This window comes from Impatiens glandulifera, unplaced genomic scaffold (genome assembly GCF_907164915.1).
Source record: "Impatiens glandulifera unplaced genomic scaffold, dImpGla2.1, whole genome shotgun sequence".
NCBI classification, from domain to species: Eukaryota; Viridiplantae; Streptophyta; class Magnoliopsida; order Ericales; family Balsaminaceae; genus Impatiens; species Impatiens glandulifera.
The window spans coordinates 90,589-102,590 of NW_025918868.1; the positions used below are offsets into that span (position 1 = coordinate 90,589).

At 40.2% G+C, this 12,002-nt stretch overlaps 1 pseudogene; it reads right to left on the bottom strand.

The window, feature by feature from the left end:
* Positions 1 to 1,226: 1,226 nt before the first annotated feature.
* LOC124917169 lies at positions 1,227 to 11,832 on the bottom strand (annotated as a pseudogene).
* Positions 11,833 to 12,002: the final 170 nt, after the last annotated feature.

Here is a 12,002-nt window from a genome sequence, read left to right on the forward strand (position 1 = left end):
TAAATCCTTTTATGACAATGTTGACGAAAGCTACTTAGAAACATGTTTGATTTTGATTTGACTAAATATTTTTTAAAAACTCTGAATATATAGCTTACCTTATATCCTAACTAGAATCAGTGTATTTCAACTAGTCTAAAATATATAGTTTGAACTAGTTTTCATCATTTAAATATAAAAAACAAATATTTATATATATATTATTTCACAATTGGAGTTTAATATATGTTATTTGACCATGAATTGATCATACAATTTGTATGAAGATTTTACTCCTTTTTAGTCAAATTCTTTATAAGAAAATCACTTTATTTATAAACAGACTTTGCATTTGATTTATCTTTTAGCTCAAATTGAAATTTTAAAATACTTTAACAACTAATAACATAATTATAAATGTCATTCAAACTCAATTATTTGTAAACATATTGATTTAAGGAATTGTAAAATAAATTTTGATATTTAATTAAATATAATCATGCACTTTTTTAATAAGATATTACTTATTTTAAATTTATATTTAAAATTCACTTTATTTTTATAAAATTTCTTTTAAAATAGTAAAATATTTGAAAAGTATACTACCAAGTATTAAAATTATTCCACAAAATCAAGATTAAAATACCATAATTCTCCAACATTTAAGAATATACATTTAGTCATTTGATCACCCTCAATATTGCATATATTTTTTTCATCAAACAAGATTACTATCCAAATAATCTTAATTAATAACCCTATATATAAACAATGCCATGCTAATTCAAATCAAGAACAAAACATAACCCGAAAGATATATTTTTAAAAAAAATGCTAATACACTAACTAAGTAAGTGTAATAAGCAAAAGCCAATCAGTCTTGTGATTGAAAAACACAAAATAAAATATTTCACAAAAGCAAAGTTATAATAATTTATCCTATTAATAATAATATTTCATAAATCTCCAAAATTACTAAAATGTTAAATAGTCTAAGAGATAAAAACAACACTACAACCATAGTTAGACAAAAACCAGATTTAATAATAATAATAATCTATAGATAATACATCTAGTAGTAACTTTTAATCTTTGCTATCTCCTCCTCCTATCTGAAAATAATCTCAAATAAACAAGACTTTAGTTCTATCAATTCATCCTAAACACTATAAAATATTCCATAATCTTAATAACCCTATAACAATTCCCAAACATACACCAACAAAGATTACTAATAATCAAGGTGCCTATCTGAATTTAGGTCTTTTGGCCACCCCGCACCGATGATGATGATTAGTATTAGTATCATCCTCCCACGTCTTCCCCACCTTATCCTCCTCCGATCCCTCGTCGGATTCCTCTTCCTCTTCGTCGTCGTCAGACTGCACCAACAATTCCTCACTATCATCTTCGTCTTCGGATTCCGACTGCCCATCATCATCCGGGGTTCATATCCTTCGTCGGACTCCTGGGAATTGTCCGAATCAGAAAATGAAGCCTCCGCGTTAAGAAACTCCCACCCGCCGTCCTCTATAAACTTCTCCGGGTCCTCAGTTATACTCTTCAAAATCGGCCTCCAGTTAAGACTCAACTTACTCTCGTAGTATTTCAAATCGGTGGTGTCCAGCCACTCCTTGATCCCATTGAGGGCAGTCGAAGGGATCGAGTAGATGGAAAAAACATCTCGTTTGAAATCCTTGAAGACAATCTTCATGTCGAAATTCTTCTGCCCGGAGCCAATTCTCTCCAGGTTAACAATCTCGATCTCGTTCAAAGTGATGACAACAAAAGGCGTCTCTATCAGCTCAACGAGACAGCTCGAAGTGGGGACCACAAAAGCCGACGACTTGTGCGGAACTCCATTGAAACCGAGGTCCCTGAAAGGCCGGTCGAATTCCAAATCGAGACCGTTAAACTGCGGTTGTCCCCACAACTCGTTAGTTCGGTTAACAAAGTTTTGGAAGTCGGTGTTTAGTTTATTCTTCCGATCCGTCTCTCTTTGTTCTTCCTCGATCTCATCTGGATCGTAGGCCGACCTCTTACTGCTCCCGAGGGTCTGCACCACTTCAATCACTTGGACGAAGAACTGAACGTCTTTTGTCCTCTTATTTCCAACCATTATGTGGTTGTGTAGATGGAAGTGAAGCAGAGTAACCATCTCCTTTTCCGCAGGCTGAAAAAATGCATGTTTCACATTCACGTACATGATATCGACGCGTTCATCTTGTTTCGATGATGTCGAGTAACGAAACCCGTTTGCATGCGCCTCAAGAGTCCCGCTCAGTTTCCTCCGCCGCCCGCCAAAAACAGGGCGAATCCATAGATCCGATAGCCTTATCGGTTTAGATTTTGCTCCGGCTAGCTGAAGCTTCTTCTGACTGACTAACGTCGCCCTCTCGGCCTTCTCCGATTCTCTACAAGTCACTTGCCTGCGTAAAGTTTTAATCTGCTGCACCACGTCACTTAAATGCCTCGGATCCTTACATCTGAAATATGCCTGCCTAACGTAAATATTACTACTCTCGGGTGAACTGAAAGGAGTTCCAGGGACGTTGAACATAATCCTGATGTAGCAGTTATGATGCAATTCCTGCTGCTGGCTGAAAACGCTCTTCACCATCGCGGCATGAAACGGGACCATGCTGTCGTGACCTTACTGTTAATCACGATATAAATCTCACAATAATAGTTTCGTAGAATAGATAAAGAAGAACAGAACGAGTAAAAGAACAGAATGAGAACAGAATAGGTAGAAGAACAGATTGAATAGAAGAATAGATTAATAAAAGAAACAGAATGAATAGAAGAACAGACTGAATAGAATTTGGGAGTTTATTAGGGTTAGGGTTACCAGGAGCGACGGCTCTGGTAATTAGAAAGAGAAAGTATAACAATTTAGAATACCAAAACTATATCCCTCTCCTTACAATTCTATCCTTATTTATAGACTAACAAATTATAAAATAACCCTTAAAAGATATAACTACGTCTATTTCAACCCTCAGTAATTTTGGAAATAAAATCCTCCTGTTTGGAAATAGCATCCTCATCTTTGGAAATAGAATCATCCTTGTTGTGAATATTAGATTCACAACATCCCCTTCCCCTTAAGAACTTCCTTGCCCTTTTCGAACGTGGCTTCTGCATCGGAAACTGTTTACAGAATTTAGGAATTTGGGCTGCTAACAGAGTTGTAGACTCAGCATTCATAAAAAATAGTTGACCCCCAAAACAATCGTCACCCTTCTTCACATTACGAGCTACGTCGTCCCCTGTCATTAAATAAAAGGAACTGCCCTCTATATCACCCGACAGTTGAATCTTCTCACCCGATAACCTAGCTTTCATAACTCTCGCCTCGAAATCAAGGCTCACTGGTCCATATTTAGTCATCCAATCAACTCCCAAAACCATATCATAACCTCCCAATTTGATCGTTCGGAAGTCTAGTAGAAAATCATGACTCTGCATTTTCCAAGCCAAATTTGTGCATAAGAATCGACTAAATATTCTGCCTTTGCCTGCAATAGTATCCCCCATAGGCATTGTTTCCTTTAGAACACAACCCAACTGAGATGCAGTACCCTCATCAATAAACGAATGCGTACTGCCACTATCAATTAATATAGTGATTTTCCTTTTTTTGAGTTGTCCAAGAATCTTGAGCGTAGCATTATTAGCACTCCCATTAAGAGCGTGCATTGAAATCGAACCCCCGTCGTTAACTCCTTCGACTCTAGCCCCCTCTTTAGCCTTAAGACAGTCATCATAGATATATTCGGCTTTGGACTCCTCTTTAGCTTTAAACCAGTTATCTATCTCGTCTTCCATTACTTCAATATTGAATAACTGATGACGATTGGGGAAAACGTGATCTTTGGAATATTTTCCGTCACACTTGAAACAAATACCTTTAGCACGTTTTTCTCTCATTTCTGCAAACGTGAGATCTCTAACTGGTATTTCAGTAGTATTTTCGTTAATAGTTGGTTTAAACGTACCTTGTTGGTTATTACTCCATGGAGGTTTTGGTTGTGTTTCATTTGAGGTCTGAGTTGACAATTTGGTGAACAATTTCTTTTCCTTACCAAGAGGTTCGAGGAATTCGTCCTTCACCTTAACTAGTTTTATTGCCTGATCTAATGTCACTGGTCCTGCCATCTTTAAAACCTCTCTCAATTCAGGTCGTAAGCCTCCCATGAAACTCTTCACATAGTATTCGTCGTTCTGTGGAAAACATTTAGTTGCAACCAATGCTCTTAGCTCTCGCCATTGATAGATATAGTCTTTCAAAGTCTCTGTCTGTCTCAACTGATTAAATTCTATTATTACATCTTGGTGTCTCTCTTCTTGAAATGCTAATAACACCTCTTCAGAGAATTCTTCCCAATTTGGCAATGGATGATCTCCCGCGGTCCGTATCGAATTAGGACTTGTAGTGTGTTTCCGATTACTGATAGGAGTCTCAGTTGTTCCAAAACTTTGTTCGACCGGCTGTTTGTCTGGCCTTCTGTAAATACCATCTCTCTCGTAAGGGGTTGCTCTAGAACTGAATCTCGATTGTAGTGGAGGTGTATTTGAACCTCCTCCTTTGTCTTCGGTTGATTTATTATTTGTGTTCGAATTCTTGGATTCCAACAGCCTTATTATAGATTCAAATTTTTCAGCGTTAGCTTTCTGCATAATCTTGAAGTTACGAGCAGTTTCTATCTGATTCGCTTCAATATTCTGATTAATTTTGAGATTCTCTAACTGCAGTAACTGGAACTTATCATTAATCTGTGATTCCATCGTCTCGATGCGTTCAGTCAGATTCTGGATCATCTCTTCATTACTTTTGTTACGTGAATTCACCATTCTCAGCGGAAATCCGAGGATCGTAAGCTCTGATACCACTTGTCGTGACCTTACTGTTAATCACGATATAAATCTCACAATAATAGTTTCGTAGAATAGATAAAGAAGAACAGAACGAGTAAAAGAACAGAATGAGAACAGAATAGGTAGAAGAACAGATTGAATAGAAGAATAGATTAATAAAAGAAACAGAATGAATAGAAGAACAGACTGAATAGAAATTGGGAGTTTATTAGGGTTAGGGTTACCAGGAGCGACGGCTCTGGTAATTAGAAAGAGAAAGTATAACAATTTAGAATACCAAAACTATATCCCTCTCCTTACAATTCTATCCTTATTTATAGACTAACAAATTATAAAATAACCCTTAAAAGATATAACTACGTCTATTTCAACCCTCAGTAATTTTGGAAATAAAATCCTCCTGTTTGGAAATAGCATCCTCATCTTTGGAAATAGAATCATCCTTGTTGTGAATATTAGATTCACAACACATGCTGCCTTGAATCGGTAACAAGATCGTTTCGTTCTTCTGGTCGATCTGAATCATGAAATCCCTCGGAGGAGACGGAATATCGTTCACGTTCTTATAAGAAACCAACTCACCGGAAGGATGGGCAGAGCCTCGGCTATTCCCCAAGCCAGACCCAGCCCCGGCTCCGGCCAGCCTCCTGGCAGTTTCCTCGTTCTTCTGACGCACAAGTTCGGCTTGATGCTGCCTTCGTAATTCCTCTTTCGACATCTCGTTGTTGTTAACCGACCTGAGAGTCGCCTTCGAAGGTAACGACGATGATTTGGAGACGTTTGCGTTCATTTTGACTTTTGGCCGTTGTTCTTCTTCGTCGTTGAACGAGTACGAAACGTCCTTGAGGGATTTCGAACACAAAGAAGTCATCACCTTAGAACTGTCGCCAGAAACAACAACAGTGTCGGCTAGCAATAAGGAAAACTTCTTTGTTTCCGTTTCCAAGTTTTGTAAACCGAGGGAAACGTTGAAAATCATTCCAGGCTTCAACACACGGTCGTTCTTCGCGTTCAGACTAAGACCCGACTCACGAAACTCGAGGCCCATCCCGATTCCGGCTGATTTTGTCAAATTTGGTAAAAATTCAGGAGCATCTTTTTCCACTATGGACATTGCGGCTTGGAAAGCCGCACTGGCTATAGAAGCTTCCTGAGCCTTAAGGAGGACTTCGTAAGCTTTGATCTGCATGGCATTCGCATCAAACAGATAAGTTCTCGCCACATTCGAACAGTAGCTGTTGTAACGGGATCCAATGGCACATATGATGACACTTGTGGAGTCGTAGCAAAGATTGTCATCGTTGCTCGAGGCGCTCGGTTTCAGATCGAATTCTCCTCCGCTTTGAAAAATTGGAGGATAACAGATATCAATGTTATCCGCCTTCAGCTTCACATTGATATTCGAAGGATCGAGTATGACTTTCTCCGTGTCATCCATCAACGAAGAATGCGAAACCTTCATCTCCTCGTCGATAACCTTCTCAATCTTGGGAACTACAAAATGCTTCATGACCGATGATGTCAAGTAAGCAGCTTTCTTCACATTGCTAATCTCAACGCTATCCTTAACTGCAAACAGATGGAAGAATCCATTCGATATATCATTCAGTTGAAAATTCGCACTGTTCAGTTTTTTCGTCCAAAGTATTAGTATATTGTATATATCTTGTTACCTTGTTTAGATTCCTAGATTAGTGGGTTACCTTGTTTAGATTCCTAGATTAGTGGTTTACCTTATTAAGAGTCTTTTGACTAGTATATATTGTAACATTGTTTATCAATAATAACCATGGGATTAATCTCTATCATGGTATCAGAGTAAAGATCCTCTCAAGATCATCAATCGAATTTTTTTTCTCTTCCTCCCACCTTGCTGCCTCACGCACAAACTTCTAATGTCTGTCCCACCTACTAATTCAGACTCCTCCTCCAATCAAAGTCAGACGCCCACCACCATGTCTGTTTCTCAATACCACTCTGCTTTCTCTGTTAACAATCTCCGCTCCATAATTCCTATCACCCTAGAGATGGGTAGCGAGGAATATCTCTCTTGGGCAGACCTTCTCGAAAACCACTGCTTGATTCACAATGTTTACGAACATCTCAAACCAAAAACTCCCAACGCCTCCGAAACACCTTCAACATCTTCCGAGACCGACTCTCTTCTGTGGAAACGCCTTGACGCCCTTGTCAAGCAATGGATATTTGGAACAATATCCAAGGATCTACTAAACACGATCCAAAAACCTGGTATGACGGCTGCTCAGGCTTGGGAACGTTTAGCGAATATATTTCAAGATAACACAGGTTCTCGCGCTATGTATCTTGAAAATAGGTTTTCTCAAATTCGTCTCAATGATTTCCCAAACATGAGTGCTTATTGCACTGAATTGAAGATGATTGCGGATCAACTTGCTAATGTTGATTGCCCCGTTTCTGAAAATCGACTGGTGTTGCGTCTACTTGGGGGTTTGAATGAAAACTACGAAACAATCGCCACCATAATAGGTCAAAAGAAGCCTCTCCCATCTTTCTACGATGCTAGATCTGATTTGCTCCTTGTTGAAACAAGGAAGGATGAATTCGTCCACACAAACACCTCTTTTATTGCCTCGGACGATCGTAGCCAAGGCCGCGGAAACAACTCTAGCCAATCAGCCCGTGCTACCGGCCATCAGCAGCAGCAGGGCACCTCTAGCGCGCAGGAACAGGCCGGCCAGGGCCGAGGACGCAGCCAGCGCGGCAGAGGACGCGGTCGCAACACCAGCCGCACATACCACCAGCAGCAGCAATTCTGGGCACCTCCTGGCCAACAGCAATGGGCACAGTGGGCGCCTGCGGGCTGGACAGCACCCCCTTGTCCCTACCCGACACAACAGATCTGGCCGCAGCAGCAAAGCGCCCCCTGGCACGCATCTGGTCAACAGCAACAAGGCGCCTCCTGGCGCGGTTCTGGCTATCAGCAGCAACACACTCGGACAGCAGGAGCAGGCGTACTCGGTTCTCGGCCACAGCAGGCCTACATGGCTGAGACGAGCCAGCAGCAGCCCCAAAGTTACGTTGCAACCGATATCAATCAGGCGATGCACACTTTATCCCTTACTCCGCCTGACGATACTTGGTACATGGATTCGGGAGCAACTTCACACATGACACCCAACTCAGGTAGTCTCTCGCCTTATTCTAATTTAAATTGTGTTAAAAATATCATTGTTGGGAGTGGACAGGAAATCCCGATTCGCGGTATTGGTAAAACTAACTTAAAACCACCCTTACCACCCTTACTTCTGAACAATGTTCTACATGCTCCCAAACTCATTAAAAATCTTATATCTATTCGTCGGTTTACTCGTGATAACAACGTCTCTGTAGAATTTGACTCACTTGGTTTTTCTGTAAAGGATTTCCAGACGGGGAAGGTTATCATGAGGAACAATAGCTCGGGGGATCTCTACCCACTCTCTCTGTCGAGCCAAAGCCAAAAACCCCCAACTAATTCTTCGTTTACTGCAATTTCGTCAAATTTATGGCATAATAGATTAGGACACCCCGGTGTCGATATTTTGCATTCTCTCAATAAATCAAATTCTATTTCTTGTAAGCCCGTTTTAGGGTCTAAACTCTGTGAGTCTTGCATCTTTGGTAAACAAGTTAAGTTACCATTTACCAATTCTGTCTCTTATACTACTTCCCCATTCGATATTATTCATAGTGATTTGTGGACGTCGCCTGTGCTAAGTACAAATGGACATAAATACTATATTCTGTTTCTTGATGATTACACAAATTTCCTTTGGACTTTTCCAATTGGAAACAAATCCCAAGTATTCTCCGTCTTCTCTACACTTCAAAATCAAATTCAAACACAATTTCAAAAGCCCATTAAAACAATCCAATGTGACAACGGAACTGAATATAACAACAGTCAATTTCGTACATTTTGTGACAAAAATGGTCTACAATTTCGCCTCTCTTGCCCCTATACTTCTCCTCAAAATGGTAAAGCAGAAAGAAAAATACGCACCATAAATAACATGATTCGAACATTGCTTACTCATGCTTCTCTCCCGTTAAATTTTTGGCATCACGCCCTCGAAATGACCACTTATCTCCTAAATATTCTTCCAAATAAACAAATTCGAAATTTCTCACCCACTCAACTTCTATATAACCGAACTCCTTCTTACTCTCACCTAAAAATTTTCGGTTGTCTTTGCTATCCTCTTCTTCCTCCAACCACTATTCACAAACTTCATAAACGCTCTACCCCTTGTGTCTTTTTAGGATACCCCTCTAATCATCGCGGCTACAAATGCTACGACCCAGCCTCAAAAAGATTTATCATCTCTCGTCACGTCATTTTTGACGAAACAAAATTTCCCTTTTCTCTTGTCCAAAACCCAAACTCAACTCACCCATCTCAATCCGAACCAATAACCATCCCAATACACATCCAAACCCCGCCCATCACCGAGTCCATTTCCCCACCAAACAACACTCCATTACCGAGCCCATTATCAACTCAACACACTCCACCAAACCCACCATCACCCATCACCACTTCACCAGGCCCAAACCCAAACACGACCAGCCCGTCCACAAGACCAAACCGTCCAAATCATTCACCAACCATCATCAATCCAACACGGACAATACGAACCCGCGCAATGGATGGGATTGTCTGTCCAAAACGCATTTTCAATCTAAACACACTCACATCTCCATCGCCTATTCCCAAAAACCCAAAGTTAGCTTTATCAGACCCGAATTGGAAAGCCTCCATGGACGATGAGTTTAACGCTTTAATTAGTAATAAGACTTGGGACTTGGTTCCGCGTCCTCAGGGTGTTGATATTATACGATGCATGTGGATTTTTAAGCATAAAACTAACTCTGACGGCTCTTTTGAGAGGCATAAAGCCCGTCTTGTTGGTGATGGCAGGTCTCAGCAGATTGGAATCAATTGTGAAGAAACCTTTAGTCCTGTTGTCAAACCAGCCACCATACGAACTGTTCTGAGCATTGCTTTATCGAAGTCTTGGTCCATTCACCAAATGGACGTCAAGAATGCATTTTTACATGGTAATCTCAACGAAACAGTTTACATGCATCAGCCTTTCGGTTTTAGAGACAAAATCTTTCCCGACCATGTTTGTTTATTGCGCAAATCTTTATACGGCTTAAAACAAGCTCCTCGTGCTTGGTATCAAAGGTTTGCAGATTTTGTCTCTACAATCGGTTTTACACACAGCACGACTGATCATTCGCTTTTTATCTATCAACATGGGTCCGAAATTGCCTATCTACTCTTGTATATTGATGACATTATCATTACGGCTTCGTCTGATCAGTTACGTCAGACTCTCATGAAAAGCTTAGGCGCAGAATTTGCTATGAAGGATTTAGGTAAATTAAGCTATTTCTTGGGAGTTGCTGTATCGTATACTAAGGATGGACTTTGTCTTAGTCAGAAGAAATATGCTGAAGAAATTATTGATCGTGCTGGAATGTCTACTTGCAAATCAACACAAACGCCGGTCGATACAAATGGCAAACTTGGAAAATCAACTAGTCCACCAGTCTCTGACCCCACTCATTACAGAAGTTTAGCCGGAGCACTACAGTATCTTACTTTCACACGTCCTGATATTTCATATGCAGTCCAGCAAATTTGCCTCCACATGCATGATCCGAAAGAGGCTCACTTGGCTGCCTTACACAGAATCATTCGATACTTACAGGGTACAAAGCACTATGGCCTTCATCTTTACAAATCCTCACTGTCTACACTCGTTTCATATACTGATGCAGACTGGGGAGGATGTCCAGATACCCGTCGCTCTACATCTGGCTATTGCGTCTTCCTAGGCGATAATCTTCTGTCTTGGTCGTCAAAACGGCAATCCACACTTTCTCGTTCTAGTGCTGAAGCTGAATATAGAGGAGTTGCCAATGTTGTCTCCGAATCCTGTTGGCTTCGCAATTTATTGTTAGAACTTCGTATCTCATTGGACAAAGCCACACTGGTCTACTGCGACAACATAAGTGCGATTTATCTCTCCCAAAATCCGGTCCAACATCAACGTACCAAACACATCGAAATGGACATACACTTTGTAAGGGAAAAAGTAGATAGAGGTAAAGTTCGCATTCTTCATATGCCTTCTCGTTTTCAAATCGCTGACATATTCACCAAAGGACTTCCGCGCATACTATTTGAAGATTTCAGAGACAGTCTCAGCGTCCGAGAATCTCCCGTTTCGACTGCGGGGGTGTATTAGTATATTGTATATATCTTGTTACCTTGTTTAGATTCCTAGATTAGTGGGTTACCTTGTTTAGATTCCTAGATTAGTGGTTTACCTTATTAAGAGTCTTTTGACTAGTATATATTGTAACATTGTTTATCAATAATAACCATGGGATTAATCTCTATCACAAAGTTCCAACAAACTCCCTTCTGGCAACTCTCTCGCAATGTATCCAACAATGGGAGGAGTATCTCGACCGTCTGATTTCGACAGAGCATGAACCGTGCTGAATATGGCATCCATTAACTTGGTTCCATCGTCGGTTTTGGACTTCACATGCATGATAACCTCGGCACCAACAGAATCCTTGGACGCCTTCTTAATGCCTTGGAGTAGAGAGGATTTCTTCTGTCCGCATAGGAAATGGATTTCCTTCTTCATGAATACCATAATAGTATCAGGAAATTCATAACCAAGCAACCATATGTTGAGAGCAGACAATTTTAAGTATCGAAGGTCTTCAGAGAGTGGAGGAGTTGCTATGGCAAGAACATCGGAATTCGGAATCACCCCATAGGTCACCCTTGTAGTCATTCCAGTGTTTATATAACATCTTTAACCGATTCCCAAACCTCTCGAGATTAATAGCATAAGCACTATCCCCAACTGCTGGCTTTTCATTTGTAGCTTTTGCGTTACCATTATTTATTTTTTCGGCCATTTCAGATTAACCAAACTATAGTCTATAGATAATCGGATTTCGGGCAGCAGTTTCAACTATCTGGAAAGCATAAGCCATGAAAAAGAAACAATGGTTTATGGTTGTTGATTATCCAAAGTTTTTGATTCATTTTCAACTGTTAAGAAAATTTTGATACCAAATTCCTTGAA